This window comes from Eriocheir sinensis, chromosome 55 (assembly GCF_024679095.1).
Source record: "Eriocheir sinensis breed Jianghai 21 chromosome 55, ASM2467909v1, whole genome shotgun sequence".
NCBI classification, from domain to species: Eukaryota; Metazoa; Arthropoda; class Malacostraca; order Decapoda; family Varunidae; genus Eriocheir; species Eriocheir sinensis.
This window is the reverse complement of record NC_066563.1, coordinates 4,472,243-4,487,067: the sequence shown is the minus strand read 5'-3', so window position 1 is coordinate 4,487,067 and position 14,825 is coordinate 4,472,243. Positions and strand designations below refer to the sequence as shown.

Genomic DNA, 14,825 nt, shown 5'->3' with positions numbered 1-14,825 from the left:
TTTCTTCATCTACCATTTTCTTCCTTTATTTTCCTTCCTCCTTTTCCATGTGTTCCTTTTTTCCCTTCCTTGGTTGTTCTCTATCTCTATCTTTGTTTACCTTTTCTTTGCTAGACTTTTCTTTTTTTCTTCTTTAATGTGTTTCCTTTATCTCCTCTCCTTCTCTTCCTCCTCCTCCCCTCTTCTCCCTTACCTCTTCTCTTCCCCCTCCTATCTCCTCCTCTTCCTTCCTCCCTCTCTATCTCATCTCATACATCTCTTCTCTCTTATTCTTCTTTTATTTTACCATCGTCTTAATCCTCAATGTTTTCCTCTTCTGTGCCTGCCTCTAATTTATCCATCTCTATCCTTTCCATTGGCTCGGTTTTTCTTTCTTTCTCTCTCTCTCTCCGTTTCTTCTTACCGTCTTGCACCCCTTTACCGTTCCTTCACACACACACACACACACGCACACACGCACACGCACACGCAGACAGACAGACAGGCTAACATCACCGGTAGTCTGTAAGTATATATTACATTCAGTTTTCATTTCATTTCTTATCAGTCAGTGAACTTCTGTCCCCTCCAGACGGCCTGTTGTGGAACTGTGCTACCTTGTGTGTGGAGGAGGAGGAGGAGGAGGAGTGAAGGGAAAATGTGTGTGTGCCGTGTCGAACGAGCTTGAGTTTTTTTTGCTTTATTTTTTCCTCTTTATCTATCTTGTATATTTTTTCGTGTGTCTTTGTGTGTTTGCTTTTGGTCCGCTCCTCCTCCTCCTCCTCCTCCTCCTCCTCCTCCTCCTCCTCCCCGCTCCCTTCCTTCGCAGACTCCTTACGTTCTTATGTTATCTCCCGTCTGTTTTCCTCCTCCTCCTCCTCCTCCTCCTCCTCCTCCTCCTCCTCCTCCTCCTCCTCCTCCTCCCCGTTCCCTTCCTTCGCAGACTCCTTACTCCTCCTCCTCCTCCTCCTCACTCCTTTCCCTCTCCTCCTCTTCTTCATCTTACCCCTCTTCTCCCCCTCACTCCTTTCCCTCTTCTCTTCTCCATCTTCCTCCCCACCCCCACCCCACCACCTCCATATCTCCATCTCCTCCTCCTCCTCCTCCTCGCCACCGTCCTCTCCATCTTCCTTCCTCCTCCTTCCCACCCAACCTCTCCACTCCTTTTTCTCTCTTTCCTTTCCATTTCCCCCCCCCCTCCTTCATCTCCCCACCCCTTCCTCCCCCCCTAACTGTGATGGACGGCAGCTCGAGGCACGGCACAACTCGGCGACAAACTCTGGCTGTGTCGCGTCGTGTCATTCCACATAATGGCCAGACTCCTGCAAGCGACATTTTTGCTTCCACACGATCAGATAAACCAGAGGAAAAATATACTCGAAAAAACGTTCCTTTATTAAGAATTTGCGGGATTCTTTTGTTGTTGTTGAGCTGAAGGGAATGGGAAGTAGAGAAGAGGAAAGTTTGTGTGTTGCCAGAGTGAAGGAAAGAAGGAAGTGAGACTATTTTTGGTGGATAGATCAGATAAACCAAAGGAGAAAACACTTAAAAACGTCCATAATAACGTTGTTTTTTTTTTTTTGTTTTTTTTGAGCTGAAGGAAAAGTTGAGAAAAGTTTGTCGCGAACGAGAAGAAAAAGAAGGAAGTGAGATTGATTTAGTATCAGATAAACCAAAGTAAAAACATGCTTAAAAACGTCCTCTATTAAGAATTCGTGGGACTTTTTTAAACTGAAGGAAAAGTAGAGAAAGGGTTTGTGAGAAGAAAAAGAAGGAAGTGAGATTGATTTAGTATCAGATAAACCAAAGTAAAAACATGCTTAAAAACGTCCTCTATTAAGGATTCGTGGGACTTTTTTTAAACTGAGGAAAAGTAGAGAGGTAAAAAGGGTTTGTGTCGCCCGAAGGAGAAGAAAAAGAAGGAAGTGACATCAATTTAGTATCAGAAAAAAATAAAGAAATTGTATACTGAAAATACGTCTTTTATTAAGAATTCGTACAAGTTTTTTGCGCTGAAGGAAAAGTAGAGAAGAAAAAAAGCGTTTGTGTCGCCCGAATGAGAAGCAAAAGTAGGAAGTGACATCAATTTAGTATCAGAAAAAACAAGGTAAATGTTTACTGAAAATACGTCTTTTATTTAGATTTCGCCAGACCTTTTTAAGCTGAGGGAAAAGTAGAGCAGAAAAAAAAGCGTTTGTGTCGCCCGAATGAAAAGAAGCAGGAAGTGAGATTAATTTTGTATCAGATAAACCAGAATAAAAATATGCTTAAAAACGTCCGCTATTAAGAATTCGTGGGACTTTTTTAAGCTGAAGGAAAATTATAGAAGTAAAAAGGGTTTGTGTCGCCCGAATGAGGAGAAAAGAAAGCAAGTTGAGAGTATTTTAGGTGGGTGAACCCGATAACCCAAAGTAAAAAATATGCAGAAAACCGGAAAATATCTTGAGCTAAAGCCAAGTAAGAAAATGTTTGTGTGGCCAACGAGAAGAAAGGGAAGAAGTTATTTTAGCTTACACGTGGATAAGTAACTCGCAAGGAAAACTAACGATAGACATGGCGGGAAGATTGGCTGTACTGAAGGCACTAGTAAAAACGGGTCAAGTCCTCAACATCAAGCGTGAAATCAAAAGTATTAATGTAAACCTTGATGCAGAAACAAGAGAACAACAAACACCATATTCTTTGTCATGAGAGTAACGACAAAAGAGAGATAATGGTTTTGTATCGACCGTTGATCATCGAAAAGGAAAAGATATTATAAAGCGTTGGAGTATTAATAAGAAGAATGAAAAAAGAGAATGACTTCGTTCTTAACCATGACAAAAGTATCACCAGAAGGTAAGAATAATTTTTGTATTAAACCACAATGGAAAATAAGAAAAAGTTACAAATCATCATCACCTTAGACATTAAAAATAAGAAAAAGAGGTTCCAATCTTCGCCTTTAAAGTAAAAAGAAGCGAAGCAAAACAGAACTTCGTATTTGATTCTATTTTAAGCCACTAAGTCGAATTGAGACACTTTCTTAAGCATATAAATAATAAAGTAGGCCCCAATGCTTCCTCTTCGTAATTCACTATTTTAAACCACAAACTCAAATGACCAGTGAAAAGTGAAACCGAATCATCAAATCCTCGACACCTCCGCGGATACATAAATAAATACAGGTGCCAATTCTTCACCTTAAAAAAAAAGCAAAATAAGATGGCTTCGTAATTGATACACTAAACAACAAACTCAAATTACCAGTGAAACCGAATCATCAAATCCTCGACACCCCCGCGGATACATAAATAAATACAGGTGCCAATTCTTCACCTTAAAAAAAAAGCAAAATAGAATGGCTTCGTAATTGAGTATACTGAACAACAAACTCAAATTACCAGTGAAACCGAATCATCAAATCCTCGACACCTCCACGGACACATAAATAAATACCGAGGGTGCCAATTCCCCGCCTTGAAGCTAACAGTAAAGGAGGGAAAGTCGAAGGCATTAAAGAGCATGACAGCGACCCAAGGAGCGGCGGGAGACCTCAAGAGTCGGGAGGCCAAACCCGCCAAGGCCAGCAGACAGACCCGACGTGTTGAATTTAATCTTCTCGGAAACTTCGTGTTCTTGTTGGAGGCAAATAAGAGTGTTTTCCCTGTATGTGGGTGGATGGGGGGGGGGGGGGTTCCTGTGTGTTTGTGTGTGTGTGTGTGTGTTCCTGTTCAAGCCAGCCCGCCTGCTCCCTCTTCCCCCTTCTCCTCCCTTTATCCTTTCTCTGTCTGTCTATCTGTTTGTCTTTATCACTGTCTGTTTGTAAGTGTGTCTGTCTGTCTCGTCTCTTTTCTCTTCTCTCTCTCTCTCTCTCTCTCTCTCTCTCTCTCTCTCTCTCTCCTTTCCCTCCGTCACCCTTTCAGATTCCTCTCTCTTTACCTGTCATCCCTTTCTTATTTTCCCTCTCTATCTATTTATCTAGCTATCTATATCTACATCTAATCCCTTCTCTGCCGTATTCCTCCCTCTTTCCTTATTCATCAGGAGAGAGAGGGTAGTAGAAAGTGGATGACCAGATGGATGCCTGGATGGGTGTAAGGCAGCATTGAGTCCGCCAACTGGAGGGATGTATGGATGAGTGACCACCGTGATCGACGTGTAGGCCGCCCGGCTGATGAATGGATGAATATGTTGAATCTTTAAATAGACGAGTGATGGAGGAGGTATGTGGGGCGAGTGGTTTCTCTGGCTGGCTCAAGGGGAAGGGGAGTGGGGTAGTGGAGACGAGGGAAAGGGGAGTGGAGGGGAGAGGATAAAGGAATTACTATTTGGAAGGGGAGGGGAGAGGTTAATGTTTAGAATGGGAGTGGAGGTGAGGTTAGAGTTACTCTCGGGTGGATGCATGGGTGGGTGGGGATGGTGTGTGGGTGCGTGGGTGTCAGGCAGGAAGACCCATGACCCGCAGCATTGCAGACCCACGCTTCCCGGGTCTGTTCGGGGCCGCCTGCCTCCTCGCGCCGCTCATTTATTCATTGCTTGCGTGTAGCAGGAATTACTGTCCTTGTTGCAATTACGGCATACAATTCTTTTTTCGTCAATCCGGAGGGAGCGAACCAGCTACGAGAAAATGTTCGGAACTGTCTCTGAACTGGGATGACAGTCAACACCACCGCAGAACGCCCCCAACCCGCTACTTAGAGTTTTTTCCTCTCCGTGAATGGTGTGAGCGTGTTTTTGCGGCGCAAGGAATCACTGGTGTAAATTGGATTTAATGTTTGGTGCAGAAGTCGCATTCCCAGCAGTCGGCGGCCGGCGGGAGCCAGGCACCGGGCGGCGGCGAGGATGTGAGCGAAGGCAATTTGGTCCAAGCTTCGGGTGACGCAACGCCGAGACTGGCGCTGAGCGAAGCCTTGTGGAGAGGAAGTCATCTGGGGCCGTTTGACGTTGAGTCTGGACACCTGCTGGAGGATGTGTTAAATAAGTTAATTCCAGAACCCCTGACTCACCGTGCACCGCGCGGGAGCTGGTGAAGGATGACGCGGGGCGGCGCGATGCTATCGTGTTGGCCAACGTAAGGACAGGTTGCTTCGGGCGGAGTATGGGTGGCGGGCGCTGGCCGCGCCAAGGACTGCTTCACCCCCCCCCGTCCCCCCATCCCTTTGGTGCCTTGCAGCCTCGCTCCCCCTGCCGTGACCCGGGGGAGAGGCGCCCCGGCCCTCCAGATGCCTAAGGCCATCGCCTCCCTCCCCGGGGCTGCCCCGCGCCCGAGAGATGGGCGCAGCACGCCGGGACTTTACCCTCGCCGGAGTGGTCTGCCGGACAGGCTTCACGCAGCTTCACGTACCTACACTGGACGAGGATGGACGGGGCCGCGGTGGTGGCGCCGCCGGCCGGCGCGAGGGTGGAGGGCCGGTGGTTGAGGGCGGGGTGGCGTGGGCGTGGGTGTCCACGGGAAGTACCGAGGGAGGCGGCGTCTGGACTCATCTGAATGGAGGAGCGGAGAGTCAATTTGTCAACATCAGGCCTTCATTTATCATTAGCGGTGATTCAACCGCCTCGGTCGGCCGCGCACCACTCACCTCGACTTAGGCGGCCTGGCAACCTGCGGATTCTTGTGGAAACTGCTGGAAACCTCGCCGTTATAGACTGGAAAGTTCTCCAAGCTGCGGCGTGAGTGCAGGTGGCGGCTGGAGGTGGTGAGGGAGGCATGGGTGATGAGTTTGGAGGGAAGGGACTCGGCCCCTCCCCCTCGCCTCTAGCCCGAGAGGGACTGCTGCGGAATTCTCTGTTGACCTTCATCGTTGTTGACAGAGGCTGGAGGTGGTGGGCAGGCCGTCAGTGTGCCTGTGACCCGCCGCCCACCACCACGGCAGTTAGTGTGTGTACTGGTGACGGAGGCGCGGCGTGTTGTGTGGGCGTGGAGCAGGGCCGCCGCGTTGCGGGCGTCGCGGGCTGGGTGGGCGGCAGTGCGTGGAAGGAAGCAGGAAGAGCAGCAGCAGTGTCGGCGGGCGCTCCATCGCGCACACTCTTGGCCGCCATTCACGCGCACGCCGCACTGACACGCACTGCGCTCACCTGGCTGCGTGCACGCCGCCGCCGGTGCCTCCCGATAGCGGACCCGAGGCCTTCCCGGGGCAGGCAGGACCCTCCCGCCGAGTCTGGCCGCCTGGACCTGAGGAACACTCTAGCGTGAACCGTGGAAGTAAGTCGAGGTGTCAAGTGGCCCATAAATTACTGGGAGCGATTACTGTGTTAGTGATGGAAGGCGGTGCAGCGAGTGTGCCGGGCTGTGCGCTCCTGTGCGGCGAGAACAGGCGAGGGAGGCTTTTGAGGCGCTGACAGTGACCCAGTGCGCTGCGGCCCGTGTGTGTGTGTGTGTGTGTGTGAGTGTGTGTGTGCGCGAGGCTGCGCGCCGGGCTGGACGGTGACGGCGGTGGTGGCCGCTGCTGCTGCTGCTGCTGCCGACGGTCCTCAGCTGGTGTGGTGTTGTGCCCCGCGAGGCCCGAGCCGCGAGCCGTGCCGGGCCAGGCGTGCTTGTGTGACTCCGGTGACTCCCCGCAACTCGGCTCCCCAGATACATGGTCTTTGCTGCGCCCACTTTCGGGAGACCCAGCTCGCTCAAGGTGACTTGTGGAGAGCGTTTTTTAGCACAGATAAGTCCTCTAGTGAGTGTCCTTCGTGGCGCAGGGGAAGGGTGGCTCTGGAGTCGGTAGGGTGAGGAGCAGGCCGTCGCGGGAACTCGAGTCGCCGCGGCCGCCAATGGACTGGTGGTTGGTGGGTGGCTGCGTCCGCCTGTCCTGGACGCTGCCTGCCGCCCTCTGCGTCCCTCGGCTTTCTTTTCCTAATTATTGTAATCTTGTTAACTCGTGCGTGTCCCTTCCTGGAGGTAAGCAGCAGTGGCAGGGGAGAGAGAGAGAGAGAGAGAGAGAGAGAGAGAGAGAGAGAGAGAGAGAGAGAGAGAGAAAGAGAGAGAGAGCAGTCCAGCCACTGTCACGGAGGCAATAACCAGCTCTATATAACTGCACTCTCGGCTGTACAGTTTGGGAACGCCGCCTGCGCTGCACCCGCCACTCCGGCCCCGCTGAGGGTGCCGCGGAGGGCTGCACCGAGTCGCCGCGGGGACAAGGGCGCCACCCTGGCCTTGAGGGTGGGTGAGGGGCAGGAGGCGGTGTGGTCCCCGGCTGTGCATGCTGGATGGATACAAATTACCCATTAACAAAACCATAACAAAAAAGACACTTCATTATTCTTTCGCTGGGATGTGGTAAACGTTTTGGCGTCGGCGCTGTGAGGCGCCCGTTAGTTCGTCCGTGTATGAGTCTTTTCCCGACCTAAACATTCACAGGGGCTAAAAAAAACGTTTATAATTATTTGACTTGCTTCCAATATGCGCTTCGTTCACCGCATGGCGCAGACGTTAAAAGAGTAAAACAACGAAGAGGAGAAGGAGGAGATGGTTAGAAATGAGAAAAAAAGGAGGAAGGAGTTAAGAGACTAGGAAAAAACTGAGGAAAAGGAGGAGAAAGAAAAATAATTATAATAAAAAGATAAAATAACTAAGATAGCACTAACTCGATGTTATTTTAGGGGTTTGCTTGTTATCAGCATTCACGCCACCTTATAAGGTTTGAATATAAATAACAACACTTATTATCTCAAAAAACGATATATAGTTTTGATTGCTTGTTATCGGCGTTTAGGTCACCATCACGAGACTAGAAGGAAACCAATAACTAGCTTAAAAAAAATTGAATACTAATTAGATTTGCTTCCCTGTTTTGACGATTATTTTGATGCCAGAAGGAAACAAGCAACGCTCATTGTATCAGAAAAAGACAATCATTAGGTTTGCTTTCTTTTTAGAGGCGTTTTACCCATCATTTCGAGGCGAGAAGGAAAACAGATACACTCATTACGGTTTTTCTTCCTTATTATTAACGTTTTGGCCTATATTATGAAGCTAGAAGGAACATTGTAACGCTCATCAGCACCAGAGAAGACGGTTATTAGTTTTGCTTCCTTATTATCAACGTTTAGACCACCATTATGAAGCTAGAAGGAACATAATACGCTCATCAGCTCCAAAGAAGACGATTATTAGTTTTGCTTCCTTATTATCAACGTTTAGACCACCATTATGAAGCTTAAAGGAACATAATACGCTCATTAGCACCAAAAAAGACGATTATTAGTTTTGCTTCCTTAATATCAACGTTTAGACCACCATTATGAAGCTTGAAGGAACATTGTAACGCTCATCAGCACCAGAGAAGACGATTATTAGTTTTGCTTCCTTATTATCAACGTTTAGACCACCATTATGAAGCTTGAAGGAACATTGTAACGCTCATTAGCACCAAAGAAGACGATTATTAGTTTTGCTTCCTTATTATCAACGTCTAGGCCTCCATTATGAAGCTGGAAGGAACATATCAGGACACATCTTCTCACGTAATTGACTGCTCTTTCGGCCGCCTCTTCGGATTCTTAACAGGAGCAGCGAGTAGCGGGCTTTTTTATTTTATTGTTTCCTTTTTTGTGTGCCCTTGTGCTGTCTCCTTTGCTGTAAAAAAAAATGGTAACGCTCGTACGCTGAAAAGAAGACGAATTTTAATTTTGCTTGCTTGTAATCATGCTTGGTCACCATTATAAGACTAGAATGAAACTAATAAACATTGGCTCAAAAAAAAAAAAAGGATTATTAGTTATGTATCTGACTTGTCCTCTCGTGAATTTCGTCCCTGTGTTCCGGTGTCTTGAGCGAAGGAACAAGGCCGGGAAAAGATTTTGGCTTCCCTGTAACGGCTCTGTAGTCATTGTTATCAGGTAGGAGTGGAAACATTAGTGATTCTGCATGATCCTGTCTCTCCTCTCTCTCTTGTGGGTTTCGTTATGCTCTAGTGTAAGACTCGGTACCGAAGGGAAGGGAACCAGTGAGAAAAGGGGTTGAAGTAGACCACAGACAACAATTTCAAGAGTAAAGCGTCAAAGTTAGACTAGTGGATCTACTGTGTCCTCCTGTGTGTTTCTGAAGTTTCGTGCAGACCTAAAAGCATGAGGGAAGGGAATAGACGGAAAATGGAATGGAAATAGACTAAGGATTGTACGGTTTCAGAAGGGGAGGTAGAGCATTGGTGGATCTGTCTGGTCCTCTTGTGGGTTTATCTTTGAGGTTTCGTGCAGACCTGAAAGCATGAGGGAAGGGAATAGACGGAAAATGGAAATATAAATAGACGAAGGATTGTACGGTTTCAGAAGGGGAGGTGAAGCACTGGTGGATCTGCCTGGTCCTCTTGTGGATTTCTCTTTGAGGTTTCGTGCAGACCTGAAAGCATGAGGAATGGAATGTGGGCTTCATCTTATCTCCGGGTTCCTCGTCTGGGTTTCGTGTTCTTGTGTAGACCTTAGAGCAGAAGGGAAGGGAACAAACCGAAGAGGGAATGAAAATAGACCAGTGACTGAACGCTTTCAACTCCAACCTAACGACTTAACATTTCTAACCGGTTTTCCTTTAGTTAGTGTCTTTTCGCGGGCCTTGTTCTCGGGTTGATTGTGTCCGTGGCTGCCTCCGTTACTGTAAAAAAAGGAACACTCAAAATCCTGCTCCTATAGAATAAAATACGATGCCGAGGAAAGAATAATCGAATCGTCCCCTATCACCTCCGTTACTGAAGAAGAAACACTCAATACCTTGCTCCCATAAAGTATAACACGATGCCGAAGAAAGAATAATCGAATCGTCCCTATCACCTCACAAGGCTGGCTCCGTTACTGAAGAAGAAACACTCAGTACCTTGCTCCCAAAAAGTATAACACGATGCCGAAAGGCTGGCTCCGTTACTGAAGAAGAAACACTCAGTACCTTGCTCCCAAAAAGTATAACACGATGCCGAAGAAAGAGGGATCGAATCGTGTGTATCACCTCCCGACACCACCCCCGCCAGCCCCGCCAGACGCCGCTGAGAGCATTCCACATCTCTCAGCGCTGCTCCATTGTGCTCATTGCTTCCCGCGGTCGGCCGACGTTTTTCTTATTTTGAATGCGTCGTAAAGAACAGTTAAATGAGGTGTAACCAATACGCTCTCTCGCAAATGTGAGAAACCGCACGCCACTCCGACAGACAATCATAACAATCTGGCCACATAAAGGCTCTGAATTTGACTCAATAAATCGAGGCGGGAACACGACCACAAGGTATTAGCTCACATCACGAAGAAAATGGGATGGGGTGAAGGCGCCAGTCAGTCAGGATAATCAAGAGGCTTTATGCTAGACGAACAATGGAAATAATACGTAGATAAAAATTGGGACAAGAAATGAGAATATAAAACTGTAGATAATGATTACGAACAATGAAAATAATACGGAGATAAAAATTGGGACAAGAAATGAGAATATAAAACTGTAGATAATGATTACGAACAATGGAAATAATACGTAGATAAAAATTGGGACAAGAAATGAGAATATAAAACTGTAGATAATGATTACGAACAATGAAAATAATACGTAAATAAAAATTGGGACAAGAAATGATAACATAAAACTGTAGATAATGATATAGTAAAAAAAATGGAACGAGATAAAGGAGAGACAATCAGGATAAGAAAGACCCATGATGCGGTACGAACATTGAAAGTAATGCGACGATAAATGAAAAGTAGAATAATAAATGAGAATGAAACAATGAATATAAGAAAAGAATTGAAAGAAAATGAAATGAGGTGAAGGAGACAGTCAGGATAAGAAAGAGGCGTGATGCAAGACGAACAATGAAAATAATACAAAGAGAGAGAGTGATAAAAAGTGGAATATAAAATGAAAATGTAAAAAATGAAAGAAATATTAGAAAAAAAAGTAAAATAGGAATAATGCAATTAGAAGGGAGAAAACGAGGGAATAGAAAAAAATAAAATACTGAAATGGGAAGAAAGGAAGAAAACAAGAATGAAAATAATACCAAGATAGATAAAAAAATAGAAAATAAAAAGGAAATTGATTGAGAGAGAAATAGAAAGAAAAAAATGCATAAATGAGAAGAAAGGAAGAAGAAAACAAGAATGAAAATAGTACCAAGATAATAAAAAATGGAGAATAAAAAGAAAGTTAATTGAGAGAGAGAGAGAGAGAGAGAGAGAGAGAGAGAGAGAGAGAGAGAGAGAGAGAAATGCAGAAATGGGAAGAAAGCAAGCAAGAAAACAAGAATGAGGAGGAGAAAAACGAAACTTATAATGATGGAATAAAAAAAAAGATGGATATTAAAGGGAGTGATAAATACATAAGAAAAAGAAAAACAACATAGTGAAAAATAAAGAACAAAAAAAAGCATTGACAGAACGATAGGAAAAAGAAGAAAATAACAGAAAAGGAAAACGAACCCAAAAGAAAACAAAAGGAATAGAAAGAAAAAGAAAATACAGGAAATGAAAGAAAGAACGAAAGAAATTAAGAATGAGAAAAGGGAAAACGAAACTTGTAATAATAGAGTAGAATGAAAGAAGAGAATTATATAGAGGAAATGAATAACGATGATACAGGAATGAGAAGAAAGTAAGAAAGAAAAGAAAACAAGAATGCAAATAAGGGAAACGAAACTTGTGAAAATAAAAAATATATATAATGAGAAAATGAATAACGATGAAAATAAAGAAATAAATACTAAAAGAACGATAGGAATAACAGACGCAAAAAACAAAACAAAAAAAAACAAGAACAAAAAGAGTAATGGAGGCGTGATGCGTGAAAATAAAAAAAAATATATATAATGAGAAAATGAATAACGATGAAAATAAAGAAATAAGCACTAAAAGAACGATAGGAATAACAGACGCAAAAAACAAAACAAAAAAAAAACAAGAACAAAAAGAGTAATAGCGGCGTGATGCAACAGGACCCAGCCAGACAATTTTTTCGTATCTTTCTTTTTATTCTTTATTTTTTCTTCACCTCCTTCATGGTGTTTGGGCTCGAACCGGCTGCGGCGACGAGCGGAAAGACCAATTATGAAACCTTGTTGAGAGGCGCCGGGACGTTATGTGGAGACGAGGCGCTGATGGTGGTGATGATGACGATGACTGGATGACTGGCGTAACACTAGGGGAGAGTGGGAGAGGGTTTGTTTTTTTCTTTCTTTTATTTTTAGGTAGCTAACCCACCCCCCTCTCTTCCCCCCTTAGCAGTCACCCTCTCCCCTCTCTTCCCCCCTTAGCAGTCACCCTCTCCCCTCTCTTCCCCCTTAGCAGTCACCCTCTCCCCTCTCTTCCCCCTTAGCAGTCACCTCTCCCTCTCTTCCCCTTAGCAGTCACCTCTCCCTCTCTTCCCCTTAGCAGTCACCTCTCCCTCTCTTCCCCCTTAGCAGTCACCTCTCCCTCTCTTCCCCTTAACAGTCACCCTCTCCCCTCTCTTCCCCCTTAGCAGTCACCCTCCCTCTTCCCCTTAGCAGTCACCGTCTCCCCTCTCTTCCCCCTTAGCAGTCACCCTCTCCCCTCTCTCCCCCCTTAGCAGTCACCCTCTCCCCTCTCTTCCCCCTTAGCAGTCACCCTCTCCCCTCTCTTCCCCCTTAGCAGTCCCCCTCTCCCCTCTCTCCCCCCTTAGCAGTCTCCCTCTCCCCTCTCTTCCCCCCCTTAGCAGTCCCCCTCTCCCCTCTCTTCCCCCTTAGCAGTCACCCTCTCCCCTCTCTCCCCCCTTAGCAGTCACCCTCTCCCCTCTCTCCCCCTCATTCCCCAGTGATAAAGATAGCGAAGAGGGTAAAGATGAAGATAGTGTAAAAATGATTGTGATGTGGTATTAATTTGATGAATAGAAATGGTGATGAAAATGATGATGAAGATGGTTATAATATTAATGATAAAAATGAAGGAGGAGGAGAAGAAGAAGAAGAGAAATAGAAAGAAAATTTTGGACTGGAACGAAAGAAGAAGGAGGAGGAGGAGAGAAAAAGAAAAAAGAAAATACGGGAATGAAAAGAAAAAAGGAGGAAGAGGAGATGGAGAGGAATAGAAAGAAAATGCAAAAATGAACAGAAAGGAAGTGGAGGAGGAGGAACAGGAGGAAGAGGAAGAAGGAAGAGGAGGAGGAGGAGGAGGAGGAGGAGGAGGAGAAGAAGAAGAAGAAGAAGAAGAAGAAGAAGAAGAAGAAGAAGAAGAAGAAGAAGAAGAAGAAGAAGAAGAAGGGGGAAAAGAAGAAAAAGAAGAAGAAGAAGAAGAGGAGGAGGAGGAGGAGGAGGAGGAGGAGGAGGAGGAGGGAGACTATAGCGGCATGTCCTCAGAAAGCTTCCCACGAACGTTGGTGTGGAGGCGAGGGTGATAATTAAAGGCATTCACTGCATTAATTAATTGTCTTGCGGCACACACACACACACACACACACACACACACACACACACACACACACACACACACACACACACACACACTTTCTCTCCTCCTCCCTTTCTTTTGTTTTATCTCGTTTTTCTTCCTTCGTTTAAATCTAAGGCAAGGAGGTCAGGCTTTTGGGTGAAGGGAATCCCGCGTGATTTTTTTTCTTTTCTTTTTTGTATGTGTGGAGGGGGTTGGGTGGGGTGGGTTCATGATTTCCCCTTTCCCCCCTCACCATCAACCCCCTCACCCCGCTCCCCCCATCAAATAGAGAATGTTTCTTTAATCCAACACAGAAATTTCCTCAAACAAAGAAAAAACTGTTCCATATTGACTGAAGGGAGAAAGAGAGGCCTCGGGTGGCAGACCGGGGAGGGCGAGGCTTGGTGTGGCACGTTCGATAGAAAGCTATAGGCGGGCAGGGGAGGTGGAGGCGGTGAATGGTGGTGGTGGTGGTGTTGGAAGGGTGGTCATGGCATGGGTCGTGGAGGTGTGAATTAAGATGTGGCAGGGGAGGTGGAGGTGGTGGTTGATGGTGGTGTTGGCAGGGGTTACTGTTGGTGTGGTCATATGCGACAAGTGTGGCTTACTTACACGAGAGAGAGGCAGGGTGACAGGGGAGGTTAATAGGGCATAGTTAAATAGACGTGTGAAAGAGAGCAGGGAAAGCAAGTCTGGTTAAGTGTGGCAGGGTTGACTTACACGAGAGAGAAGCAGGGTGACAGGTTAGGCTTTAATATGGCAGAGTTAACAGGTGTGAGGTGAGGGAGGGCAGCTCAGGCAAGGTAGATTAGGTTTGCCAGGGGGAGTTTTTACAGGGTGTTATAGAAGGGGAAAGCTGGCAGAGGTGACGGAAGAGACTGGGTTAATAGAAGAGAGAGAGAGAGAGAGAGAGAGAGAGAGAGAGAGAGAGAGAGAGAGAATTAGTATGGACATGATTAACAATGATGGAGGAGGTGAAAGAGCTGATGAGGGATTTAGAAATGACAGAGCAGGGCAGGGCAGGTCGAGAGAGAGAGAGAGAGAGAGAGAGAGAGAGAGAGAGAGAGAGAGAGGGGGGGGGAGTGGGGTAGGGGGTTGGCTTGCTCAAAATGGCCCACTGAACCCGAGGCGCCTTCAAGCGTTTCTAACGGACCAATAAAATGAAATAAATCGTTTCTGAGTGACCGCAAAACTTACACGACGATAAATGTTACTGCAAGGAGAGAGAGAGAGAGAGAGAGAGAGAGAGAGAGAGACAGACACACACACACACACACATATAGATGCAATACACAATCTCCCCAACATGGATTAGACTGCATTACCTCCCACCCAAGACACGTCACCTTTGACTTTTGGTTATTCAAGGAGGAGGAGGAGGAGGAGGAGGAGGAGGAGGAGGAGGAGGAGGAGGAGGAGGAGGAGGAGGAGGAGAAGCCAGTACCCCGTTCTTGCTGCGGATATTAAGAGCCGAGGAGAGGAAGCAACGATTGAGGGGATGGTGGAAACGGCGCCTTGGTGTG

At 46.3% G+C, this 14,825-nt stretch overlaps 1 protein-coding gene across 1 annotated transcript in view; it reads left to right on the top strand.

Moving 5' to 3' along the window:
- The first annotated feature begins 5,313 nt into the window (after positions 1-5,313).
- Positions 5,314-14,825, top strand: part of LOC126983932 (segmentation protein cap'n'collar-like) — a 119,747-nt gene continuing 110,235 nt past the window's right edge. The window contains exon 1 of the mRNA XM_050837158.1: positions 5,314-6,163. The gene's annotated coding sequence lies outside the window, so the exon portion shown is untranslated. The remainder of the gene's footprint in view (positions 6,164-14,825) is intronic.